This window comes from Phoca vitulina, unplaced genomic scaffold (assembly GCF_004348235.1).
Source record: "Phoca vitulina isolate PV1807 unplaced genomic scaffold, GSC_HSeal_1.0 scaffold1, whole genome shotgun sequence".
NCBI lineage: Eukaryota > Metazoa > Chordata > Mammalia > Carnivora > Phocidae > Phoca > Phoca vitulina.
This window is the reverse complement of record NW_022589704.1, coordinates 21,310,896-21,326,357: the sequence shown is the minus strand read 5'-3', so window position 1 is coordinate 21,326,357 and position 15,462 is coordinate 21,310,896.

The window sequence follows — 15,462 nt, the reverse complement described above, 5'->3', positions numbered from 1 at the left end:
CATGGCTTTAAGTGCCTCATGGAATCCTTCTGCTCAGCAGAGTTTGGGAACTCTGATCTAACCTATATCTAAAGCAATATCAACATTGTGTGGATTTCTTGAGACCTGCTGCCCACTGATCCCACCTTCACCAGATTTTTGTGCTGATTGTTATAGCTGCCAAGAGGTGAGGGAAAATGGAAAGGATGAGGGTAAAAATAATTACAAAGACACAAATTGAAATAGATGACAAATGAATGAATATTGTACTGAGGAAAATGTGAAACAATCTATCTACTAGGTCATTTTAATTACTGCCTTTAAATTACTTGTAATGCTGAACAAAACTGTAGATTTGGGGAGTTTTTTTACAAAGCTAAAAACAAGGATGAAATATTATCTTCGAAATGTATTTTCCTTGAGTCCACGTAGCTAGTTATTATTCAAGATAACAACATACATGCAGAACAAATGAAAAAGAGCTGACGGTGAAAAATAATCTGTGAGAATACAACTGGGAAAAAAAGTTGGTGTGAAGAAAAATCATAAAGGTTTAGAGTTCATGAAGAATCAGCTCAAATAATGTTCAGTACAAAATTTATCATGAGGTAATAAAAGTTTATGACCATCGGAGGGGGAGACGAACCATGAGAAACTATGGACTCAGAAACAAACTGAGGGTTCTAGAGGGGAGGGAAGTGGGAGGATGGATTAGCCTGGTGATGGGTATTAAAGAGGGCACGTATTGAATGGAGCACTGGGTGTTATACGCAAACAATGAATCATGGAACACTACATCAAAAACTAATGATGTAATGTATGGTGATTAACATAACATAATAAAATAAAATTTTAAAAAAAATTTATGACCATGTGTAATACTTAAATGGGGAAAAGTCAATGTAAGTATGCCTACTTTCCTTCCTTTTGAAAAGGAATCTGTATTTTGTTCTTGTCAGTCCCACGGCCCCTTACATGGTCCATGGCCTCGTGACTTCTGCAGCCATCCCTCCTCTTCCTCCATCCTCCTTCTGCCCTGTCTATCTGCACATGCTGCTATATAGATGCCCCCGCAGGTCTACCAGTAGCCTGGAGAGGTGGCCAGTAGAAGGGCTGGACTCCACAGCCCTGGGGGAATAAATGTACCCAATAAAGGTAGTCAGCATTCGGATTCAGAGAAATCCCAGTCCAAACACCAGGATTATGAGCCACAAACTTGTGGTCAGGCCCTTGTATGTGGGGACAATAGAAAATTCCAGAATAAGAGGAAGGTCTGGGAGAGCAGATTTTCAATGGGTAGGTGGTGGCAGCCTCCTAAATGGGTTGGAAGTAGAATGAGACACTGATAGGGTCAATCTTACTAAACTGAAGCATTGACCATATTATTTCCCTGCTGGAAAACCCTCAGTGACTCTTCATTTCCCACTCATAAGGGCCTTCCTTGTTCTGGGGCCAACTTTCCTTTCTAATCTTATCTTTCAGCATTCATTCGACTGCTGGGCAAAATTTAAGTTCCTGCTGTATGTCAGTTCTCCCATGTGCTGGAGTCAGAGACAATAAAAAAGCACAGACTGGTTCCATCTACTGGAAATCCACAACTAGAGAGCAGGCAGGCAGACCAATCACTACATTTCTAATAAGGCATCTTGAAACTGGATATTTGAAATTGATTTGATCTTCTCTCTCAAACCTGTTCTTCCCACAGCCTTCTCTGCATCAGTAAATGACGATAATCTTCCTTCCATTTCTTCAGGTCAAATCCTTAGAGCCATCCTTGACTTCTCTCTCTTTCTCTCACATACCATATTGGCAAGTCCAGCTGGCTCTGCCTTCAGAATACATTCAAGAGCCAATCATTTCTCACCAACTTTACTACCACCACCATGACATAAACCACCAAATTCTCTTGCCTGGATTATTGCTCTTGCCTCCAAATTATCTCCCTAGTTCCATCCCCTGTCCTTCTATAGTAAATTCTCAATACAGCAGGCAAAGCAATATTGTATTTTATTGTAAGTCAAGTCCATAGCCCACCTGCTCAAATCTTCCATTGGCTTTTCATCTCATTAAAAATGAAAGCTGAAGATGTTAGAGGGGCCTCTAGGACCATATATCCTCTGGCCCCCACTGCATCTTCTACCACTCTCCCTCTTGCTCATTCTGTTCCCAGAAGTGTGTTTCTCAAACACATCATCTTGTTCCATCTTAGGACCTTTGCACGGGCTGTTCTCTGCTTAGAACACTCTTCCCCAGGATAGCTTCATGGTTCATTCTCTTAACTCCTTTATGTCTTTGCTCAAACACCTCCTTCTGAGAGATCTTCTCCAATCACCTTATGCCAAAAAACACCAACCTCCCCAAGTACTTCCTACTTTTTTTGCTTAATTCTGCTTCATGTTTCAACATTGTACTTATTACTATCTAACACATACTTCTTTGGCTATCTGCTTCTTGCCCTCTCTTCCACTTGAATATAAGTTCCAGGAGTTCACAGACTTTGTTTTCTTCCACTGTGTCTCCTGCACCTAGAATAGTGCCCTGTATACAGTATGCTCAACACGTATTTTTAATTAATTCAATAACTATTTTGAATAAAGAACTGTTTTCTCTTCCTCTCCTTCCAACCTTTGGAAATGGTAACATCCTACTCATCTTTAGTCTCAACTCAAATGTCACCTCTTTAAAGAGCTTTACTGACCTACCCGAGAGAAATAATGTCTACTCATAGGACTGTGAGCCGGCTTAAATAAGTGTAAAGTGCTCACAATCATGCCTGGTACATATTAAAAATCCAATAAATGCTAATCAATTCTATTTTGGGAACTCTTTGGAAAGAGAATCTCTCTGCTGGGATTGTCTTGCTAACACATGGCAAGAGCCTGACTAGATTAAGTAAAACCAGAGGAGAGAGGAGCTGAGACATTGGGAGAGATGGAGCCTGGACACAGCACTGAGCCCAGACATCTAGATATGCCTGACAGCCACTGATGCCTAGACTTTTCTGTTCTGAGTCCATAAATTCTCTTTTCTTAAGATAGGTTGAGTTGGGTTTCTATCTTTTTGAAGGAGTTCTGCCTAACACAGACAGTGGTTCCAGGAGGTGTAAAATTAAGTACTAAATGGGTGTCATAGACCGGAAGAGTACAGAGCAAGGCAAGTTCAATGTGGGTTATGGAATATAGTGAAGAGAGGCAGGTCACCCACCTCAAATTCTGTCAGCTCCAACAGTAGTGTCAGAAAATGTCTGGGGATAATTTGAGATATCATTGCCCCATTTCTGACTGTTAATCAGAAAAAAAGTCAACTTCTAGAAGAATAATGCCATTTCAGAGCTTTATACCAAAAATCTCTCCCCTCCCATAGCCAGGATCTAGAGCCCTACCCTTTGCCTGTGTGGAAATGACAGCTTCCAAAACTGCAAAAAGTGATGCTTTCAGACACAGGGAAGAAAGACCTTTGCTTTTCTATCTGATAGTCATGTTAGCTGGATCTAACTGGCATTTTCAGAAGGGAAAACTTCAAAGTGATTCCTTTCAGGAAATTAGATGGCACAGAATTCATTGCCATGTCCTGAAGTTTCCACCCAGGCTCTGTAGGACCCTTTAGCCCTGAGTCCAGGGGACTGTTCCTCATCTGAAATTGTGTATGATCACTTAATCTTCCTCTAGAGTTTCCTGGGAGGAAGTCCACTTAACACCTCTCCCTTGACTTTTCTTTTTTTTTTTTTTTAACAATTTAGCTTTTCCACCTTTCACCCTTTCCTTGAAGAAATCCAGCTATCTTCCTTTTTCTTTTTCTTTTCTTTTCTTTTTTTTTTTTTTCCAAGTGAAGGTAAAAGGCAGTCTGTCTTTTCACAATGCAGGGAGCAGGTTATATAGAGCATTACAAAAGTATCATTGCCTAAGCCTGAGATCTGAAGTTGGTAAGAGGTTTTCAGGGACAAAGGGATATTGGCAGGCCAACTATGAGAGCAGGAGCAAGTGAGTGTCTCTGAGACAGGGAGAGAGAGAGAGAGAGAGAAAGCAACAGCCAGTCTCAATCCTCCCAAATTACTTCAATTTTTTCTCATGGAGCAGTCAGCAAAGGCAGCTTCATTTAGAAAGTTCATTACAATTTTATTACCTTAAAATTGCCCAACACATACCAACAACCGTAAAGGAAATATTGGAATTGGAAGCGTCCACTGTGTTACTCTTTAAGGTTAGTATTTGTTGCCAAATCCACCCTTGCTTCATTAAGGTTGTAATGTTTCGCTTTTGGCCTTGCAAAACAAAAGAAAGTATCAAGAAATCTAAAAATATTTTGGAAAATGTCTTCGAAAAAGAGGACAGAAAGACAATAGATCAGAATGTCAGAATCTATCCTCTAGGAAGGCTCAAAAGTGATTATTCAGTCATGGGTGTCATTGAATTGTCAATTGCTCATTTCTGGCATCAGTTCCAAGAGAAAGGCCCTGATCTACGACTTGGCTTCCATCAAATTTTCTCCCTTGTTCTCATGGTGGTTGTTGTAATGGCTGTAGCTCCGAATGCACACTAAATGATGTCCTCAGTTTCTTGCTGAGTATGGGATAAATTGGAAGGACAAGGGTCCGGTAAGAGGCCATGCTGTGGCAGCTGGGGACATCCTCTCAGAAGGATGGCTGCTTAACATTAAGTGGCTCTTCCTGGCAAGTGAGATGCTCGGGCTCAGACAGTGTAAGGCTGACAGCCTGACTTTTCCTAGACCTAGACCTGAGGGTATTTATAGTTTAAAATGAATCCATCTGACACTATAAGACTAGAAATGCTATGAATACAGAGGTGTGATTAGGCAAGATTTAAAGGAAAAGGAATGAGCCCTTTTTCACCAGATGGAACTAGTTTATTACTGCTACATTAAGACAAAAATAAAACCCCTATCCTTTCTTCCCGGATCCTGGACAGACACTTTCAATATCCTTCTTCATTGCAGCTTTGAGGCCATTTGGGGTTGCTGCCCTACCTACCAAGAGAAAATTTTAAGTAAATAAATAGCGTGGCAAAACTGAAATATCAAGGAGATAAATACAGGGCAGGTCATTTGGAATATATGAGCTCAACTGCCCTAGAAGACATCTGTATTGTCAGACGCTGCCTCCATCCACAGAATCACCCTGAGTGCTGCTGGTGCCTCAGGTCCTGTGAGCAATTGGGACACATCTGAAATGGGGTGCTTCTTTTCATCAAGGTCCAAATAGAGCAAGGTGCAACATTCATTGCTTACACGGTGATTGCATTCATGGAAAATTCAGTGCATATTCTAAGTATACAGAAAACACTTTGCCTTTATATGTAAACTAGAGTTCAGTTGTACACTCAGATCATTATCAACAGGTTTTTCCACCTACGCTGAAGTGTGCCGGGAAGTTTGAAGTTGTGCGGGACAAGGGACAAGTCTTAGTTGCACAGGATGAAACAGGACACGTAGCATCATTGTTCTCTGCCAATCACTGTATCACCTAATCCCTCCCCCAACATGCACAAAGTTCCAAAATGCCGTCCAAGGTCAGTACTGCCCCCTGCCCCTGAGAACACTACGCTGGTCTCGGCTCGATTCTCAAACACTCATTTCTGTTTAAGAATAATGGAAGTCTTTATTTCTACAGTAGACAGAAGCTTAAAATTGCATTCAAATCCTTTTATTTAAAAGAAAAGTGACTCTTGGAATTGTTGAGTGACGTCATACGGCCAGCGGGTGGCACATCTGTAGCCTCAGCCCAGGTCTCCTAGGCCTTTCCTAAAGCCTGAGATCACCCCTGAGTTCCATATGAAATCTGAGAATCATTATTGCTTCGAAGAATCAATGCAAACAATTGCATCTTATTTCATTAAATGTTCAGAATGCACAACTATCACCTGTCATTGCTCTCTCCTCAAACAACACCTCTATCTAGAGAATTGATTTCCCAACAACCATGGATTACACTGTGCTTATAGAAACCCAAGTGTGGTGCCTGGCACAGAGGCACTCAATAAGGGGCAACAATTTTCTTTCAAATCCCTCAGTTGGGGACACAGCGTGACACTGGAGTTTGAAACCTTGCAGAAGTTGTTTTGGATCTTTGCAAGACCTTCTCCTACTATGTGACTTCTAGCAATGAGGGTAGGTATTATCATCCCCTTCACAAATAAGGAACTGAGGCCCTGAGAATTTGCTCAGGGTCACATAGTAAACAGAGAAGATTAGGTGCATTCAGAGTGGTATGGCTGTAGACCAGGGTCACCTTGCAAACAAAAAGGTCAAAATTTCAGCCCATGTCTCCGTACCTCCAAGCCTATAGATATATAGATATAGATATAGATATAGATATAGATATATATACACCTTTCACCATTCTATGCTTCCCCATTCTCAAGAAATATTAGATCCTGTCTTTTTTTTCCCTACCTGACTGAGTTGGTAGTCTATGTGTTCTTTTTCATTTTTCGGTCAAACTAGAAAAAAGGGGGAAAATTTAGCACTTTCCATGCCTGCAAGATAAAATTATTTTTAATCAGTAGAAGTGTCCCTTGTTCAAGGTTCTTTGTTTTACTGAATTAGCATGGCTATTATATTGCCTTGGAAACCAGTTCAAAATAATTTAAACCAAAAAGAAGCCATGGCAACCATATTGGCATATCTTATGTAATTTAAGGAAGAGTGGGCAAACCAATCTCCAGAGATATGGAATGAAGAAAGCCAGGGACCTCACCAGCAATGAACCCTAGGCCTTCTCTTGCAGGCCTGGGGTTGCTATTGATGTGACCGCATTATTTTTTTTTAATTTCATTTTATTATGTTATGTTAATCACCATACATTACATCATTAGTTTTTGATGCAGTGTTCCATGATTCATTGTTTGCGTATAACACCCAGTGCTCCATTCAATACGTGCCCTCTTTAATACCTATCACCAGGCTAACCCATCTCCCCACCTCCCTCCCCTCTAGAACCCTCAGTTTGTTTCTCAGAGTCCATAGTCTCTCATGGTTCATCTCCCCCTCCAATTTCCCCCCCTTCATTTTTCCCTTCCTACTAATAAAAAAAAAAAGAAGATAGATGTGACCCCATTATTAACCATCCTATTGTCTATGTTGTTGTTAAGATTGGATGCTGATACGAATCAACCTGAATTAGCCAGGCAGGCTGGGACCCAGTCATTTAGGACCAGTAGGGAAACTATAGCAGCCAGGAGTCCCTTTCTATGAGAAAACTGGGCTTTTCTCAGAGGACAGGGGCAGGCGGGCCAAACTAGTAAGTGTCCATTACAAGAGGACAAAGAAAGGCAAGAACATTTTAACAAAAGAAAATCAGCAGGACTTGATGAAAGACCAGATATAAGGATAACTATACAAAAGTGTTTAAAAATCTATGTATCAATCAGATATTGAAAGATAAAAGAAAGCACTTACTTTCTGTATATTTTCCTCTACTTAGAAGACCTTTAAAAGTAGGGATTAAAGTGTGAATCAGATCTGAAGCCCAAAATGACTCTGAGCTCTTAGCTAATCACCAAGTATTTTTAAGTACCTTGTATGCATGAGGCTGAACAGGCTTTTGCCACTCCCACGCCCTCCTGTACCCCCACGAAACTGAAGAAATACTAATTGACTAAGAGTTCAAGATTCACTTTGGTGGGAAAACAATATTCAAAGTTAATTTTAGCCATTAGATGGACTAGCCAACATGTTGATCAATTGCATTTTTCATTTATGATCTAATTGTTTTAGTATTACCTAGTCACGGACATGGACCATTGCAAACTTGCGAATGTGTTCATTAAATTTTCTTATTTCTAGGGGCAGAATGTGAATGTGCCTGCAAAGCTCATGAATATTAATACAGAGGACCATACTTTCCCCCTAAATCCCTCTCACCCTATAGCTATTACTGAACAACTAAATGGGAACACGTAACAGTTTGTAATTACTTTTTGTGTTTAAAGAAAAGCTACCAATTCAGGTGTCTGCGCTAGAAGCAACAATCTAATTTATTCTAGTAGGACTATATCACACAGCACCACACATTTATGCAAAGAACCAGCTCCAGCTTGCATTTAATAACTCCAAATGAGTTGTCTGACACCTTTAAATAGGAAATTGGCATATAAAGGACCCCAAGGGCAGAGGAAGGGTAAAAGTGTCCATAGATTTTTCCTCTCCCCCCCCCTGTCATTTTCAGAATAAATTATGGCCTTTTATTTGACTCATTAACCTAATAGTGTACTGCTATAACAATAGGCTTGTAATTTGTGCTTGAAATATGTGCCCAACCTAGTAACACTTTTTAGACGATAAGAAAGAGTCAGAATATTCCTCAAAGGAAGTAGATGATCCCCATTTGCAGTTCTGGTATTACCTTCTAAAGCTTCAAAAGGCCCAGGCTGCTGTTTTTAGGAATATATATCCCTATATATGTAATATTCCTAGAAATATCATTTATATTGGCTGGAAACTATATACATTCCTCTTTTCCATTGCCCCACACCCAACTCCACTGATTTTCCAAGCAGCCATAATCTGTAGAAAGAGGTTTAATTTACAAAGGAAACAATATAAACACCACATTTGTAAATGAATTATAAAAGGTGAGCCTAACAAAAGCAGCAGTCTCAACCAGTGAGTGCATTTCCTCAAGACCCACTGGATAGAGAAAGTACAGTGTGCAGTGAGCAGAGGCTTCCCCTGCAACAGCTGGAGGCTGCATGCTTTCCTTGGCTGGGCCACTATCAGAATGAGATCACTCCTAAAAAGTCAGTCATTCATAAGCATGCTCGCCCATAAGCATGATGCATTCCCCGGTAAGAAGATCTTGATCTATCTTTTCCCTTCCCCACACTCCCACACTTCTGTGTTCTCTCGCCTTTCAGTCCCTTTGCACCACACCCTCCATCAGCCTTCTGTGAGTTGGATGCTTTTGCACCAACCTGACCAAAATGCCCTCCTGTGGGAGGAGTAGCTCCCTGCCAAGCATTACCTTGGCAGTGATGACATTGGGAGAACTGAAGAATGGAGTGTATAGAACAGCACACCTGTCTCTGAGAAGTTTGTCAGCTAGTAGTTCTCAGCCTTCTTTTCCACCATGATATGCCTGATGGAAAATATCCACACATCTGTCCCTTCCTCATCAGTGACAATTATCTATTTCCTACTGCCTAGATTATTTAGGACACCGGCCATGAGTTTGTGCAATTATCTGCCAGCTAGCTCTACCACCACCCCCTTCTTTGCCACTGACTCAGACGACATGGTGGTGAGGATCACCAGCAGAATAGGACAAACCCAATCAATACTAAAGTAGCGTGAGCCAAAATAGGTGAACATATATCCCTTATAAATAATGGCAACTTTAAATAAACATTCACAGTTATGGCCACATAAGAAGGATCAGAGCAATAAGAGAAGGATGGGTAAAAATAGTAGCAATTTGCTTACAAAAAACCCAATGAGAAGGAAAAAGGAACTTTGTGAATAGTGTTAAAGAAAAAATTATTTCAACATTTCTTAAAGACCATAAGAAAGACTTTATTCAAGAAGAGATCACTGTAATGGGGTTTTGCAGGAGAGGAGAGAGATAGGGCTCAACTCTGAACACAAGGAAAAGTGAAGATTTATAGCCAAGGAGCAGGGTCGGGGTCAGTGGATGGAACACTAAGAGGAAAGATCAGAGGTAAGGGGAAATTCAAGTTAAACCAACTTGACAAGATTCTTGCTGAAGGCAGGCCAGAGTGATCAAACATCACCTGGTGGATGGTGGAGGAGAGGAACCTGATCAGGTATCAAGGGTGATCAGAAAATGGGAGGGGAGGAGGTCTTGCACTTGAGCATGACCCAAGGACAAGAGCCTTACTAAAGGTGGTGAAAGAGATAGTCTTTCTCAATGACCACACCTTCCCACTGTAGGGGAGCAAAGTTGGCCACCCCAATATGTGTCTTCTTGGCATGTGAGTTATTTTAGGCTGACCACTATTAAGAAACAGACAACTCAAGAAGTTTTTCTTTTTGCCTCCCCCTACTAAATGCGTAAAAGAATTTAGATAGAGGACCTGTTCCAGGAAGGGAGCTGTCAAGCTGTCACCATAGATAACTACAGTGTGATGTGAAATAAGTGTGGTAGACAGGGAGGAACCTAGCAAGGTCTGTTTGATTAAAGTCTTCTCTGTGTCCCATTGTTTCTGGAAGGCCCAGCAAACATGTTTACTAAATATTTACTCTTTCCATTCTTCTTGTGAATGGCCTTCCTTCCCTTTGAAGCCCCAGATGCCTACCCTTTCTTCTTAGTCCAGAATGACATATATACATCATTTTGCCTGACTGTCTTTAGAATCTGTCATGTTTATGGGCATTTCCCATACATATGTAATTAAATTTGATTTTCTCTTGTTAATCTGTCTCATGACAAGTTAGTTCTTAGACCAGCCAGAAGAACCTTCAAGAGCATAGAAAAAATTTCCTCTCCCACACCACCTGGAGAGTTTCTTTCTGAAACTCTTCTCTGTTCAAAACTTGCTCTTTGTTTTAAGATAAAGCAGGAGGTACTGTTTTGTTTTTAAATAAGAACAGGAACACATAAAAATGTTGTACCAAAGCTCAACTGTCAGGAGAAGCATTTCTGTCACCTATGAATGCATTTTAAGTGGACATTTGCACACACTTTTCCTGTAGCATGGCTATGAAAAGCTGACAATAGGAACTTAGCACTGGCAGCCAAAGGGTTAATATTACCATTCTAGGGCTGCCCTCAAAACAGCACACTTAATCAGTCAACTATTTTTCCTGCCTCTACCACATGAACTGATGGTATTACACACATGTTTCAACTTATTCCACACAGTACCAGCTATTGCAAATGCATCACAATAAAGGGGTTTTGTATGAAAATATTTGAAACTATTTAAAGTAACTGCAAACACATGCATACTAGTTCTGTTACATTTTTCCCATTGTTACCGAAGACCACGTCTGTCTTTTCTTTCTCCATTGTGTTCCCCCTTCAGTTAAGCTTTAGAGATGAATCTTTACTGCATTTTGATCTCTTCCTCACCTCAAAACAAATTGTATTCAGCAGGGTGCATTGAGTATAGACATGCTTCTCAAAGTGTAGTCCATGAAATGGTCTTTGGTAAGCTTAACATTTTTGCAGGTAGGATGCCATTTTAATGAATACCTTCAAAAACTGATTTACAATCAGTTACAATCAGCTATTTCCCTGGCCCCTTTGTTAGCACAGACTAACATAGTTTTGCTCATGTGGATACTATAAATTTTATTTTGGTGTTAAATACATGTTAAATAGATTCATTGACAGGGCATATCCATTTAGAGATTTATATATTTAAGAACAAAAGTTTGGGGGTGCCTGGGTGGCTGAGTCATTAAGCGTCTGCCTTCAGCTCAGGTCATGATCCCAGGGTCCTGGGATTGAGCCCCGCATCGGGCTCCCTGCCTGGCAGGAAGCCTGCTTCTCCCTCTCCCACTCCTCCTGTTTATGTTCCCTTTCTTGCTATGTCTCTCTCTGTCAAATAAATAAATAAAATCTTAAAAAAAAAAAAAGAACAAAAGTTTGTCTTGTTAGTACAGAATTTTAGCATGATATATATTTCAAAATGATAGTTCGGCATTTTTTTTTTTTTAAAGCCTTTGGAATAGCATTTATCTACACACTCTGATTAATAGGAAACTGTTGTTTGTTTTCCTTATAATTCTGTTGATTTCTTTGTCACTGTTATTTCTTTATATTTTAAAAAATTAATTCCCCTTTTTCATTTTTCTTTTACTTCAACCTATCTACCTCAGAGTATGGTTATCACTGCTTACATAATGAGTTTTTCTACTTTTGTTATCTTGAATCGGATCCCAAGTTTATTTGATTTTGTCTCTTAGGTCCTGAGAAATATGGACCCTCTGGAAGGTAGACACTGAAGAGAAATTAGGGAAATGAAGGGCTTATTGGGCAATAACTTCCATGAAAGGAAAGAGCAGGAGGCAGGATTAGGTAAAGGATGCCATCAGACAGTGATATAGACCTGATAAACTACCGCTCTGTCCAACAGGAAGCAAAGATTAGGTGAGTCCTGCTTGGGTGGAGATGGCCAAGCCCTTGGATCACCATCTTGTTCCATCATTGGCTGCAGTCTTCCCCAAGAAGAGCAGGACCTCAGTGCAAAAGCTGTGGTAGATGCTTGAAGAACCAGGGACTGGAGATGTCTACTAACCACACTCTCATAGCTGGGCAGCAACTCCTTTCTCAAAGGGGAATCTGAGTGGTGCATTCCTATGTCTGCCACAGGTGAAATTCTATCTTACTTTAAACAAATAACAAGTGACCAAATACAATATTTTGAAAAGCAAAAGGAAATTTTAAGACTCATAGGGTTACACATTGCATCAGAATACATAAATATATACACTGAAATATCATTATTTGGTTTTCTAACACCATATACAAACTTACATATACATATATCTAACTTGTTAATATTTGTAATCACATTTTCTTCAATGAACATTTAAAGATACACAATGTGAGAAATCCAATGGACAAGGCATAGAGTGACCCAAAATGAGTGGAGAAGAAAAACAATTTCTTATATATTAATCTCTTTTTTTTTTTTTTTTTAAGATTTTATTTATTTATTTGACAGAGAGAGACACAGCGAGAGAGGGAACACAAGCAGGGGGAGTGGGAGAGGGAGAAGCAGGCTTCCCGCCGAGCAGGGAGCCTGATGTGGGACTCGATCCCAGGACCCTGGGATCATGACCTGAGCCGAAGGCAGTCGCTTAACCGACTGAGCCACCCAGGCGCCCTATATTAATCTCTTTCATTTGCAAAGGAACATTTGATTCTATATAGATATAAAATATTAAAATGACACATTGGTATTGGAAAGACATGCAAATGCCCAACATCTATTATTTCACAAATATGGGATGTTTGGAAAGTGTTTTTTTTTTTAAGATTTTATTTATTTGAGAGAGAGAGAAAGAGAGGACTGGGAGGGGGCAGAGGGAGAGGGAGAACAGCAGACTCCCACTGAGCATGGAGCCTGACGCGGGGCTCCATCTCAGGACCCTGAGATTGTGACCTGAGCCAAAACCACGAGTCAGACGCTTGACTGACTGAGCCACCCAGGTGCCCCTGGGAAGTGATTTTTTTTTGGAGTCCAGTGTATCTTAAATGTTTTACAGATATTACATATTCATTTTTAAAGATTTACCTAATCAACAAAATATTGGCTATATAAATCTTAAGAATGTTTTCAAAATTATTTGGAATTATTCAAAATTCTTTAATCGTATGTACTGGTATTTTATATTTATGTTTTCTTCTAAGTACTGTGGGAATTGGTGAGCATTAATTATCCATGGACACCAGCTATTTGAGAACACTTATCATAGTTAATGGTTAACATCTGCATTAATACTACATGTACCTATTAATTAACCCCCTTTGTGTGGAATGTTTATGGTGCATGACATTTTCTAATATTTTCCTCGAGATAATATGAAAGTTAATGAGAACTGCACATGTGCATTAAGAAGAGAATAGAGCCTTTGTCCTAATCTTATTAAGTTTCTCCAGATGTGATAATATTGTCCTGTCTCCAAATGGCTTTTTTTATTATCACTTTAAACTAATAAGATTTAAAATTAGAAAACAAAGTAACATAAGCAAAGAACTTCCTGAACTTGCATTTATTTTTTATTTTCCTTAATAATCTTAAATTTCCTGCGGGTAAAAGAATGTGATTGCAGAGTCAATACACAGCTGATTGTAGATCTAGGGGCATTTTTCTTGCACATAAACCTGAGTTATAAAGCTCAGAGTATTTTCAAGCCCAGAAGAGAACTAGATACAGATTCTATTGAGCATTACCTAACCCATTTTAAAACACCATCTGCTGAATGCCAATTATGTGCCTATAATATGCTAAATGCTTCCCCATATACTGTCCCACTTAATCATTTATTCATTCAACACATATTTATTAAGTACCTTCTGTACTAAGCAAGAGGAACACAACACTGAGCAAAACAAGCATATTTACTTTCTCTGTGTATCTTTCAGTCTGGTGGGGGAGACTGGTATGAGATAATCCTATCAGTCATCTGTTGCTGCAGAACAAACTATGTGATGTTCTGTGGCATACAACAATAAAAATTTAATATCGCACTCCATGTGCAGGTCAACTGGGGCAGCTCAGCTCCATATGTCTCTCCTTCTTCTGGGACCAGCAAATGACCAAGCACATGTTCTTCTGAAGGTAATGGCAGAGATACAAGAGAACCAAATCCCACCACACAAGCATACTTCAGACCTTTACTCATGTCATAACCACTAATATCCTATTGGCCAAGTTGAGTTACATGGCCAACCCCAAAATAAATGGGGTGCAAAGTTCACTGTGCCCAAAGTGGATTGGCAAGGGGAACAAACATTTGCTGAACAATAATCCAAATTATCATAATAATTAATCACAAATATTTCAATAATGAAAAACTCTGGAGCACACTGACAGAAGGTTGAGGGAGCTTGGCCAGAATCTTACAGCAGAGCTGGATCCCATCTGGGGATCAGTAAGACTTCTCCCAAAGACAAGTGAATATGAGATGAGCTGAGGGCTGAAGAACAGGTCAAAAATAACTAGGTAAAGAGGAAGTGTGAGGAATTATCCAGGCAGGGAAAGGGTGTACAGCATGGCAAGTTCAAAGAATTGTGGTGGGGGCCCTGAGAGCACTGCTCAGAGAATGAGGAAGAAGGTCAAAGAGCATGAAGCTGGAGGAGTGGGTACAGCAAGATTTTGCAGGGCCTCGCTGACCATGTTCAGGATTTCATTTTTACCCTGAGACCAACAGGAAACACTGGAGGGTTTTCAGCAAGTGAAAGACATGGTCAAATTCAGTTTTGGAAATTACTCCTGTTGCAGTGGAGGGAACAGCTGAGTGGACTTAAAGAAATGAAAGTCATCAGCAGATACATTGTAGTCAACATCATTGGCATAGTACCCTGCCTGTTTTTATAAACAAAGTTGTATTGGAACATAGCCATGCTCATTCATTTATAGATTGTCTATGGCTGCTTTTATGCTACCGTGCAGAGTTGAGTAGTTGTGACAAAGACCAGGTGTCCCACAAAGACAGCAATGTTTACTATCTAACCTCTTACAGAAAACATGTGCCAATCCCTGCATGGATGAGACAGCTCTAAGAAGAAATCATAGACAGAAAGGACAGAAGACCTAGGACATAACCTGATAGAGAAAAGAGTGACAGAAAAGAGAAAATGAGTTAGCAGAGGAAACTGAGAATCCTAACCTGTTTGAGTTTTTAGTCCCATTTTATAGATCTAGAAATATAGTTTTGGAGAGTGTGGTAGATTGCAACATAGAAGCACAAGTTTCTCCCCTTCTTTTACGCTTATGTCTTTCCAGTACGATGTCACTGTTTCTCCCATCAAGAGATAGAGTGCACCTCTCCACAGCC